General features: G+C 37.7%; 1 protein-coding gene across 3 annotated transcripts in view; it reads left to right on the forward strand.

The window, feature by feature from the left end:
* LRBA (LPS responsive beige-like anchor protein) overlaps positions 1-10,848 on the forward strand; it is a 357,721-nt gene that overhangs the window by 128,451 nt on the left and 218,422 nt on the right. The window lies entirely within an intron of this gene.

The raw sequence follows: 10,848 nt of genomic DNA on the forward strand, positions 1-10,848 counted from the left end.
GCCGGATGCTTCTGGTCTGCTTTTAAGCTGAGACCCAGTATGGATAATGGTCAACATGTTGGACTAGAATTGGGGACATCCAATTCTAGCTCACCTTCAACCATAGAAACTTAGTGGGTGATTTGGGGACCAGCCATTCACGCTCAGTCTAATCAATCCATGAGGTGTTAGGGGAAAATAGTATGTGTTACCTTAACATCCATATAAAATACAGGATATAAATCTAACATGCAAACAAATATGTGCAAATCTTTCCCTCATTCCATTATTCCTCATTCAGAGATAACATTACATATTGACCTTCATAGGCATTTTGTCCATAAATATATGCAAGCCTCTTAAAAATCATTAGTTAGTGGCATAGCGATCTTGGGGCGATATTGATCACTACATGAAGTAGCATCTTTGATCTGTTCTATCTCCTTTTCAGTCCTCTTTATGTGATGTTCCTTCCCTTTCTATATGGCATGCATGATTCCACATGCCTCTTTGTGTTCCCCTCATACTTCTAGCTTTTCTTTTTTCATGAGGAAAATAAACGTTGGTTGTTGTCACCTGCACTTTTATCATATGTTGTAATCAGAACTGCATGTGGTATTTCAAGGGAGGATACATGAATGCAGAATTGTATACTGCAAGGTCTTTTTCAGTTGGATCCGCCCTGTTCCCAGATATGTGGACCTCCACATAAGCTGCTTTTATCTCCATGGTAGTTTTTATTAGTGAACAACATTTTTAATGTTTTAAGTCTCAGTTTAAAATATAAACGAAACACACACACAAACACACACCCATATGTGTGTAAAAAGAATAGTAGTGATAGTGACTTCTTAAAATATACAGAATTTTTAACAGGTTCATATATGCATTATTCTTCAGGGAATGAAAAAGAAATCCTAATGTCTGAAGAAGAAAAAAATAGACATAGTGACAATATTTTTAATTATTTTTAAACTAAACATGAAATAGCAGTGATACTGTTAATAGTTATTTTAGTTAATAGTTTATGCTAAGTGAAACTGAGCATTTGAATGTATAGAAATCTGCAGAAGCTACTTTCAGTACTCATCAAATTTCTATTCTGAAATCAAATTTCTTTTGTTAACAGCAAAACAGCTGGTTAAATAGGCTTTAATCCCAGTCAATATTCAGTCAGTATTTATAATACTGAAATTAGCAGTAACATAAATGTCTTTAGATACTTGTATCAGGTCATAAAGAAGTGAATTATTGAAAAGATAAAAATAAATTTGTTTGCTTTCTGTCAGAGTTCATATTCACAGCCAACCTTGATAGAAGACCAGAATGATTTAGACAGGTTTGCTTTAGAGATTCATAACATATGCTTGCTGGACAGAATTGAGTTATCTGTGCTCTGGAGAGTAAGTTATTGTAGCAGGAGCTGACAGAGATGAAGATAACTGAGGGAAATTCAATTACCTTTTAGTGTTTTCCTTCTAATAGGATTCTTAATGTGAAAGAGATCCTTAGATGATGCGCCTTTATTGCTTGGCAAGATCTACTTTGATACGTACCTTCAGAATAAAGTGAACTCTCCTGTCTAGACCTTCATTCGAATGAATCATGTGACTGCTTCTTAAATGATGTGTAAAATTTCAAGGATCAATAAAATATTAGTAATAGTAGACCATGCTCTTCTATTATTAATAATAATTATTTTAATGCTGTTGCTCAGGGAAGCCATTGTGATGATACTTCCTGTACTTCAAATCTGTGAATTTGAAATGTATTGTGTGCAGCTGGTCTAGGTTTGTTGTAAAATGAATACAGCTCTTCTGAACAAAATGTTTTCATCGTTAAGTTAATTTTAAAATGCTTTCTAATCATTTCTGTAAATTAAAAAATTGAAGCAGGAGGACTTAGTTCTATATAGTTACAAAAGGCAAATGGACCTGGTGGTAAATGAATTAAGGGTGTAGGTACTTTTGACTTTGAAATAATTTTATTTTTATGGCAATACCAACTTGAAGTATAATAATTGCAGAGTTAGCATTAGGTTTCTCTTTCTCCCTCTCTCTAGGTCTCTTTTTTTGAAGATACATTTTTACTAATGTCCTTTATTTTTAAATTAGCCTAATTCTACAGTATTCTGATATCCATATCAGGTCACCGATATCCATATCAGATCTAGTGTTACATTCAGACAGAAAAATAATTGTTGCTTACAAAAAGCAAACTACTTTCACACAAGAGAATTACTTACACAGGATTCTGCATCTTTAATAAGATATTGTGTAGACAAAGAGTCCTGGGCTTACTGTGGCTTTATAAAACACAGGCCCAGGCAGTCTTGATTTGCAAAACAATTGTTTCACTACCATTTGGAGTTACGACCCTGTCTCATCTTTACAACTGCTTTTAGCATCATGTGATCACATGACTATTATTTATTATGACTTTTTTTGCTAGTTTCCCTCCTTTTTGCTGAAAGAATAGGTTCACTAAGCAACCACTTATCTCAGTGGTGGGATTCAGCCAGTTCACACCTATTCAGGAGAACCGGTTGTTAACTTTCTAAGCAGTTCTGAGAACCGGTTGTTGGAAGAAATCTCCTTTTGTTTTTCCCCACTTTACAGGCCTAATCTAGGAAGGAAACATTCTGGTGTTGTTTCTAGCCTCATCTTTATTGCCCTGCTTACAGAAACTGCCTGTCTGGTTAACCTTTATTATATTATAGCAGCTAAGGCAAAGCACCCATCGCCATGAGTGACATTGAGTTCGCCATGCCCACTCAGTCACATGATCACCGAGCCATGCCTACCCAGCTGGTCATTAGGGCAGAGAACAGGTTCTTAAATTATTTGAATCCCACCACTGATTTACCTTTATTCCTAACTATGACCACAACTGGAAACAGAATCTAGGTTGTTGAACAAAGCAAATACTAAGCAAGACTTCACAAGATTGCTTCACTCAATGACCACAATCTTTGCACACCCAATTGTAGTCATCAAAGGATCTAACTAGGTCATTAAGTGGGTAGAGCAAAAAAGTTGTCTGATGAAAGGTGTCAGTTGTCTGATGAAAGATTTCCAATCTTCAGGCAGACAGCTCTTTAAGAACAAAATACAGGGCTGAATGCCTGCAAGCAGGCAACTCTTTGAGAGTGAATGGGTTGTCTGCTAGAGTGATTCAGTTCTGTGTGGGGATGAAACCCTCTTGCAGACAGCTCTTTCATTCTCAAAAGAGCTGCCTGCCAGGAGATACTCAGCTCCATATGGAACTGAAATCCTCTGGCAGTTTCCAGAGAGAAACCTCTTAGTAGGTGGCAGCAGCACCTTGCAATCTCCTTCCCGGATTCCCCATTGCCTCTTTTGGGAAGCCAGCTGAGAACATGTCAAGTGGCAATGATATCATTGTGGGGTATTTGACAACCAGTTCAGAGGTGGGTTGCTCCCGGTTTGGCCCGGATCAGGCAAACAGGTAGTAGCGGCAGCGGGAAGTTCTGCCTACCCGACCAGATGCTTCTGCGCATGCGCAGAAGCGTTGTGAGCGCACGTGGAAACGCACCCAAACTGGTAGTAAAAAAATTGGCAATCCACCACTGAACCAGTTGTAAGTGTGAATGGGTTGCCAAGCACCCAGGTCATAATCACATGACTAGGGAGGGGTTTATGACATTTTGCAACAGCCAGAAGTGCTTTAGAAGTTATAAAGCACCTTTTGTGGCGCCATCATAATTTCAGACTATTGTTAAAGAAATAATTGCACATCAAGGACTACCTGTACATTGTTATTTAATATTATCAATCTTTCAAGATTAAATATATGTTTTGGAATGTTTTAGCATAGAACACAGGAGCATGGTGGCTCTTGTGGTTAGGACTCTGTGTTGGAGGATAGCAAGCTCATGTTTGAGACCTGAGTGATGCCATCGGACAGGGTGAGTTCTCATCCCTTGCTCCAGCTCCTACCAGGGACATGAAATGAGCCACCAACTGGGCATCCCCCAAGCAACGGTGATGCCACCAGCTAATCCTTTCAATCTGCAAGTGCCTCAGTGCTATTGACATGAATGCACAAAATATAGAATATGTTTCACTTTACATAAATCAGTTTTCACTCTTGAAAAATTCTTTGTTATATTTCAAGATGTATGTACCAATGGAACCAGGACCACAGAAAAGAGCAGAGAAAATATATATTTAGTTTTGATTGCCCTGGACCTACTTAATCAAAGTATACTATGTTGCAACAGATTAATATGAATATTCTGCTCTTTGTATTTCAAAATAGATGCATAAATCTACAAATGCAGGTACACACATACACAAACACAATTAATTTTTAGAGCTGATTTCTAATGCTGTATTTGTTTCATATTGTAACAAAACAATAACATGTACGAAGATATTACTTGATTTTATTAAAATAAAATAAATATATAAAAAGTAGGTATATCACATTAAATATTCTGTTATACAATTTAGAAGGTGCTTTCCTTTTATGAAACTTTGAATAAAGCACACATTAAACTGATTTGCAGAACAGTATATTCTTCTCATTTCTAAGATGGAAGTGAAAAGTCCCCATGTTGTTCATTTCATCTACTTCTTTTGTTGTCTTGCTGACGAAAATGGCATCAACTCACTGTGACTAATCAAAAACATATCTTCATATTATTTGTTGATGTAAGAGAATCAACTTCGTGCATATATAGCTAGGATGGTGGGAATGGAGAATTCTGGAAATCCATTATGTGTAGGGAGAAAGGGAGATAAATTTAAATTGAGCTTCTGAGCTCTTGTGAACTGACCTAAATTCTCCTCTATACATGGAAGACATTTGAATAATTCTTTTGGCTACATTCCATTTCTCTTTACAGATCCACAAAACCACGACAAACCAGTTCTGTTTTAATAATTACGTTTATATATGGGAAGTGTTATGCGCAATTTTTAATAATGTAATCATGTAGCACAATAAAAGCAGTTCTTCACTCTAGTACTTCACATTACCTTTCTAAAAAAAGTATTTTCTCAGCATTAAATTGTATGCTGACCTTTAAATCTAGCCTTCTGTTCATGATACGTCTACTGTTTTGTTTTCAAAATACTCTTTTTCAAGCATGTTTCAATATTTCTAATGCCTGGAATATTGAGGAAATTGTAACGCAATGAAAGTATAGCATTTCTTTTTGTAATAAATGGGTTAAAAGACAGCTAATTTATATGCAGATTTTAAATCTCCCGATCTGTAAAAGACTGGATAAATGATGAGGGAGGGTGGAGGCTGCAGGTTGCAGAGATGAAAAGCCAATACATTGTATCCAGTCCATTAAAACAAGAAGAAATAGAAAAGATACCTTGATAAGTGTTCTGCCTGTGTTAACCTTGATGGCTATTATCGGGGGAGGGGAATGGGCCTGCTGCTATATCTATTTCATTGGCTTGGGCTTTTTCATGCTGAAAGAAATCAATACTTTGAGTCGTTAGATGACAGAAGCATCACTTCAGAATTGAAGGTGGCTGTCAGACATTGTCATTGGTTGACTTTTGTTTGCTATTGAGGTTTTAAGCTTTCATTTTTCTAAGTCTTATTCAGGAGCTTTGGAAGATTTCCCTCGGTGGCATTTTTAACCCAGACTGTAAACCGAAGGTTAAAAGTCAAGTGCAAAAAAAAGTCTTAAAGAACAACCCAAGAGCTTTTCCTGTTGTCAAAATATACGATGTTGACGAGAATTTGCATTCTCAGGTGCTTATGTGTTCAATTGGATTTCTCTCTGTCTTCTCACATATTCTGGGCAAAATGTATTTTACAAAATTGGGATCACTATACTGTAAATTCATGTATTTGGAAAAGGCTAATAGAATATAAAAAATAGATAATATAAATGGAAGATAGGCTTTCAACTTTATTAAGTCTCTTTTCTGTAGGGTAGAAGAATCTTTGATCTGCACAGAAATAAAGGGACAAAAATTTATTTTTTATCACATGCAACTTGTTTGTCGCATGGATTGCTTCATTGCTTAACACAGTTTTACTGGTAATTCTGCTTTTAATTTAAAAGGACATTTAAGCCAATTATACTGAGTAGATTTCTATAAGCTTCTATAATGTATTCAGATTCATTTAACAACCACATTATACACTTAACAACTGCAGTTATTTGCCTAACAACTGTGGCAAAAGTTGTAAAATGAGGCATGCATTACTTAACAAGTGCCTCTGTTAACAACAAATTTTGTGCTCAATTGTGGTTGTAAGTTGAGGAATCCTTGTATTTGTGTTCTATGATTAAGAGACGTGCATAGAAAATGTTTTTCCTCATGTATAGTAATAGAGCAAAAGGGAAACATATTTGCTGCAAGTATAAAATTATTTCTTCATTTGTATTACTTTGTAACAGAAGCATAAATTAAATCAACAATCTCAGTTGTACCTATGTGACATGAAGCCTTTCTTGCTAATAGAAAAGGTACAATACTAGTTTGGCACATTTTTGCCAGTGTGCCATAAGTACACCCCAAATCCAATCTTAACCCAGTTGGGGTCTTCAATCTAAAGAATATCTTGCAAGTGAACATATTATTGCACATACATTATCAATTAGGAGGTAAGTGCATCATTCTAACACACTCATTATTTTTTTCCTATTAAAACCATCCATTATACAACATTACATGAAGGAAGTACAATGAGAACAAACAAATGTATTTTGGCAGAAATATATGTTCTTATAAGAACCCCAGGTGATTTTTAAACTAGAGGTTTTTTTTATCCAGACAACAGAAATTCTTTAAAGCAGTAGATGACTCTATGATAGCACAGATGATCAAAACAAAAAATAAACTACATGATGAAAAAAAATAGTTTAGTTTTTAATAAGCATGATTTGCATAATCTGGCTATTGCACATGATTTTAGTTATTTTTAAATTTTATTTTTGGTGCTAGGTAGGTCATAGATATACTTCATTTTATTACAAAATATTATTTTAAACATTTTATTGAGCAAAGACCCTAAGAGTGATAGAGGTCCATCTGTTGTTGATGATCTCAAAGATTGTGTAAGATTGTGACTTGAAATGCCAAAGCAATATATGGTAAAAATCATGAATTAGGGGAAAGAAATGAAATAAGGAAATTGATAAGCTGTGGTTTAGTGAGAAAGAGAAAGGGAAAAAACATCATAAATATGAATGGAGGTAATCTGTTTTGTGGAGTGGAACTAAATAGATTCAATGGCTAAATGTGTGGCAGAGAGTAGTATGAATTAGTGTCATCTAGATATTTATAGATATACCGAATATGGATTTATATATTTATAAAATGAATATGTATATCCTATCACTATCCATATATTTCTGGGCAGCTCACAATACAGCAAAAACATTAAGATAAAAACATTACAATTAACAAGAATTAGATAAAACTAAGAACCAAGTGCAGGGTCATAACAAAGGTAGGATTGCTGTTGCTTCCCTATTATTCCACCAACCGCCTTCAGTGTAACATATCCCCTTTGAGGCCTGAAGCCAATCAGCTGATCCAAATTTTCAAGCTCTCTCAGAAGGCCAAGACAATGGGGGCAGATCAGAGGTGGCATTCAGCCAGATATGCACACACATGCATGCATGTTCTGGTTTGGGCACTTGGTGCTGAAAAGGTTCGCCATCACTACCCTAGAAGAAAAGCACTATTGATATCACTGACCAACATAGTTGGCACAGAGGGGATATCTCAAAAGATAGAAGAAAGAAGATTTATCCGTCTACCAATAGCTAGATCAAGGACAACTGTCAGTTTACCTGAGTGACAGAGGAAGGAAATTGGCCCATAATTCTGCAATTCCTTTTTTAGCTTTCAATAGTAATAGTTCTAGTATTTAGCAACACAAAGTGGTACATGCTAAGAACACAAATATGCTATTATACTCATGTTTGGAATAGCTTTGAGCTGAAAGTTATATAAAGATAGTCCTCACTTATGACCACAATTGAGCCCAAAATTTATGTTCCTAAGTGAGATATTGGATTTTTGCCCCATTTTGCGACTTTTCTTGATGCAGTTGTTAAGTGAGTCATTGCAGTTGTTAAGCTAATAACCCAGTTGTTAAGTGAATCTGGCTTTCCCATTAACTTGCTTGTCAAAAGGTTGCAAAAGATGATTGCATGACCCCAGAACACAGCAACTGTCATAAATATGAACCAGTTATCAAGCATCCAAATTTTGATCATGTGATCCTGGGGATGCTGCAGTGGTTTTGTGAAAAATGGTCATGTCACTTTTTTCAGTGCCACTGTAACTTTGAACGGTCACTAAATGAACTGTTGTAAGTTAAGAATCAGCTGTACTTTTTCTCTATCTTAAATAAAATAAGGAGAAAATTGGAATATTATGTGGTGGTGCATTTTTCAATTAAGTTCTTAAATATATGCCATGACAATCCACTTGACCTCTACTGATAAGCATGTAAAGAATGTAGTAGATCATGCATTCTGTGTACTTTTGTGTGCTCATGTACTGACTATAGAGACAAAAAACCTGTCTTTTAAAATCACTGCATTGAAGTCAATCAGAATATTTACTATGCTCAGTGGTTTTCCTACCGGTTCTGTGGGCGTGGCTTGGTGGTGGGGGTCATGTGACTGAGTGGGCATGGCCAACTCAATATCACTCACGCCCACTCAGTCACATGACACATACACCCCACCACCGAGCCATGGCCACAGAACCCGGTAGGAAACAAATAGAATTTCTACCTATCTACCTATTTTCTGCCCAGGCCTGGCCTAATCTCTCAAAAGGCTTCCTGCTGCATGCTGCCTGGTCTCCCTTCACCAGTTCCATTTCTGCTCCTTCCTAAGCCCTGGTCCTACCCCTGCTTCCTCCTCCCCACAACCACCTCTTTCTTTGGGCTTACCTTCCTCCCACGGCGGCTGGTCTGAACTCCAGAAAGCAAGCTCTCTTTTTTGGCATGACTGCAAGAAACCTCCCAGCTGCCTCTTTGCCAGCTGCTTCACAGCACCAGCAGTTGGCTGGGGGCCACCGAAAACCACCAGAGGTCTTGAACATACTGAAAAAACCACTGCCGTTGGCACCCTGTTCTTCGCCCTGACCACGAATGCGCATCCCATTGCCTGCTGTGCCACTCTGCTCATACCTGCCCAGGCAAGTCCCTCCCACGCAGCAGGTAATGGGATGCGCGTGCATGGCTTGCGGGAAGAACGGGGGCAATGACAGTGGCTTTTTCGTTGCATTTGAAATCTCCTGTGGTTTTCAACAGCCTCAAGCCAGCCATTGCTTCTTGCAGTCACACCAGAAAAGAGAGTTTGCCTTCCAGAGTTTCGACCAGCCGCTGCGGGAGGAAGGTAATCCCAAAGAAGGAGGTGGTCATGGGGGAGGAAGTGGGGCTAGGGCTAGGGCCTCTGAAGGAGTTGAAATGGGACTGGTGAAGGGAGAGCAAGCAGCATGCAGGAGGAGGCCCCGAAAAGGCTGGAGCTGGGGAATGGTGCATTCCCCGTCCCAGCCAAGGTGAGTGGGCAGAGGCTTCAGGTCCTCAGGGAATGGCGCATCCCTGGGCCCCAGCCCCTGACCCAAGGCGAATGGCAAGCAGGCGGCATGCTTACCTTTGTTGAGCTGAGCAGAGCGGGTGAGGCGCGGAGTCAACTGGCGAGGCGATTAGCTGGGCCACCTTGTGAAGGCAACATATATAAGACTGGGGATGGGTGGGGCAAATGTCGAGCACGTGAATGGGGTGAGTGAGCGTCAACCAGATGGGCAGGCCTGGTCAGGACCAGCCAGAGATTGTTACCGGTTTGGAGAACCTGGTCGAAGTTCCCCTACTGGTTTGCCCGAACTGGTGCGAACCAGCTGAATACCACCTCTGATTATACTAGTTTAAAAGATACTGATCTTAAATTGTGTTTATTTTTCCTTTTGCCGTTATTCAACATTTATATCCATAAATGTGTTATTTTTAATTATATAAATTGGTATTCTACAATTTATGCCTGCTCCCTTTATGTTATGCATTCTGATTCAAATTCAAATTATAGCTCTTAAATAAAAAATTGTCTTGGCAGGAGGACCTTTGCACAATTACTTATTATAACCTAGTTGTGACCTTTCCTAGATTAGGAAGCCCTATTCAGTCTTTCATGCTGAAATACCAACTAATACAGCATGCAGTTATGAATAAACCAAGGTTTGCACATGTAACGCTACATTAAGGGAGTTGCAGTGCCTACCATTTTATTTCTGGGTACAGTTGATGCTGCTGTTGGTCATTTTTAAAGCCCTACATGACTTGAGGACTTGATAACTCCATGAGTAGCTTCTGTGATATGACTCTTCAGATGGGTATTTTGTATGAGTAAGATGAAGCTTCCCCCAAATGGTAGTGCATTATATTGATTGATTTAAATTTAATTTTTCATCATTATGTTAAGATTATTACCTTTTCAGTCTCTGGAATGGAGTAGCAGTTGTAGTAATCAGTTATAGAAATACTCAGGTGTCATATTGAGTAACCGCTAGTCATAAATAAGCTATAGTAAGTCATAAATGAGACATAGTAAGTTTCTTGGCTATAAGAAATAAATAGTAAAATTCTGTCCCTCGGTAAAATTTTGTTATTAATTTTATAGTTACGTATCACAATGTTGGGCTAAATGAAAAAAGTATGCTTCCTAAAGGATATATTTCGCAACATTTTCTGGCTGAAGTGCAGAACTAAATGCTACGATTACTATATTTAATATTGAATGAAACTATTTTTACTGTTTTTATTTTGTTGCGGCCATTTTGCATTTTGGTGTCTAATGTGGGTATCTCCAGTCTTATTAAAACATGTAGGCATTTGGGACATAATAGTATGTTTAAC

This window comes from Natrix helvetica, assembly GCF_964273705.1.
Source record: "Natrix helvetica genome assembly, chromosome: 7".
Classification (NCBI taxonomy): Eukaryota; Metazoa; Chordata; class Lepidosauria; order Squamata; family Natricidae; genus Natrix; species Natrix helvetica.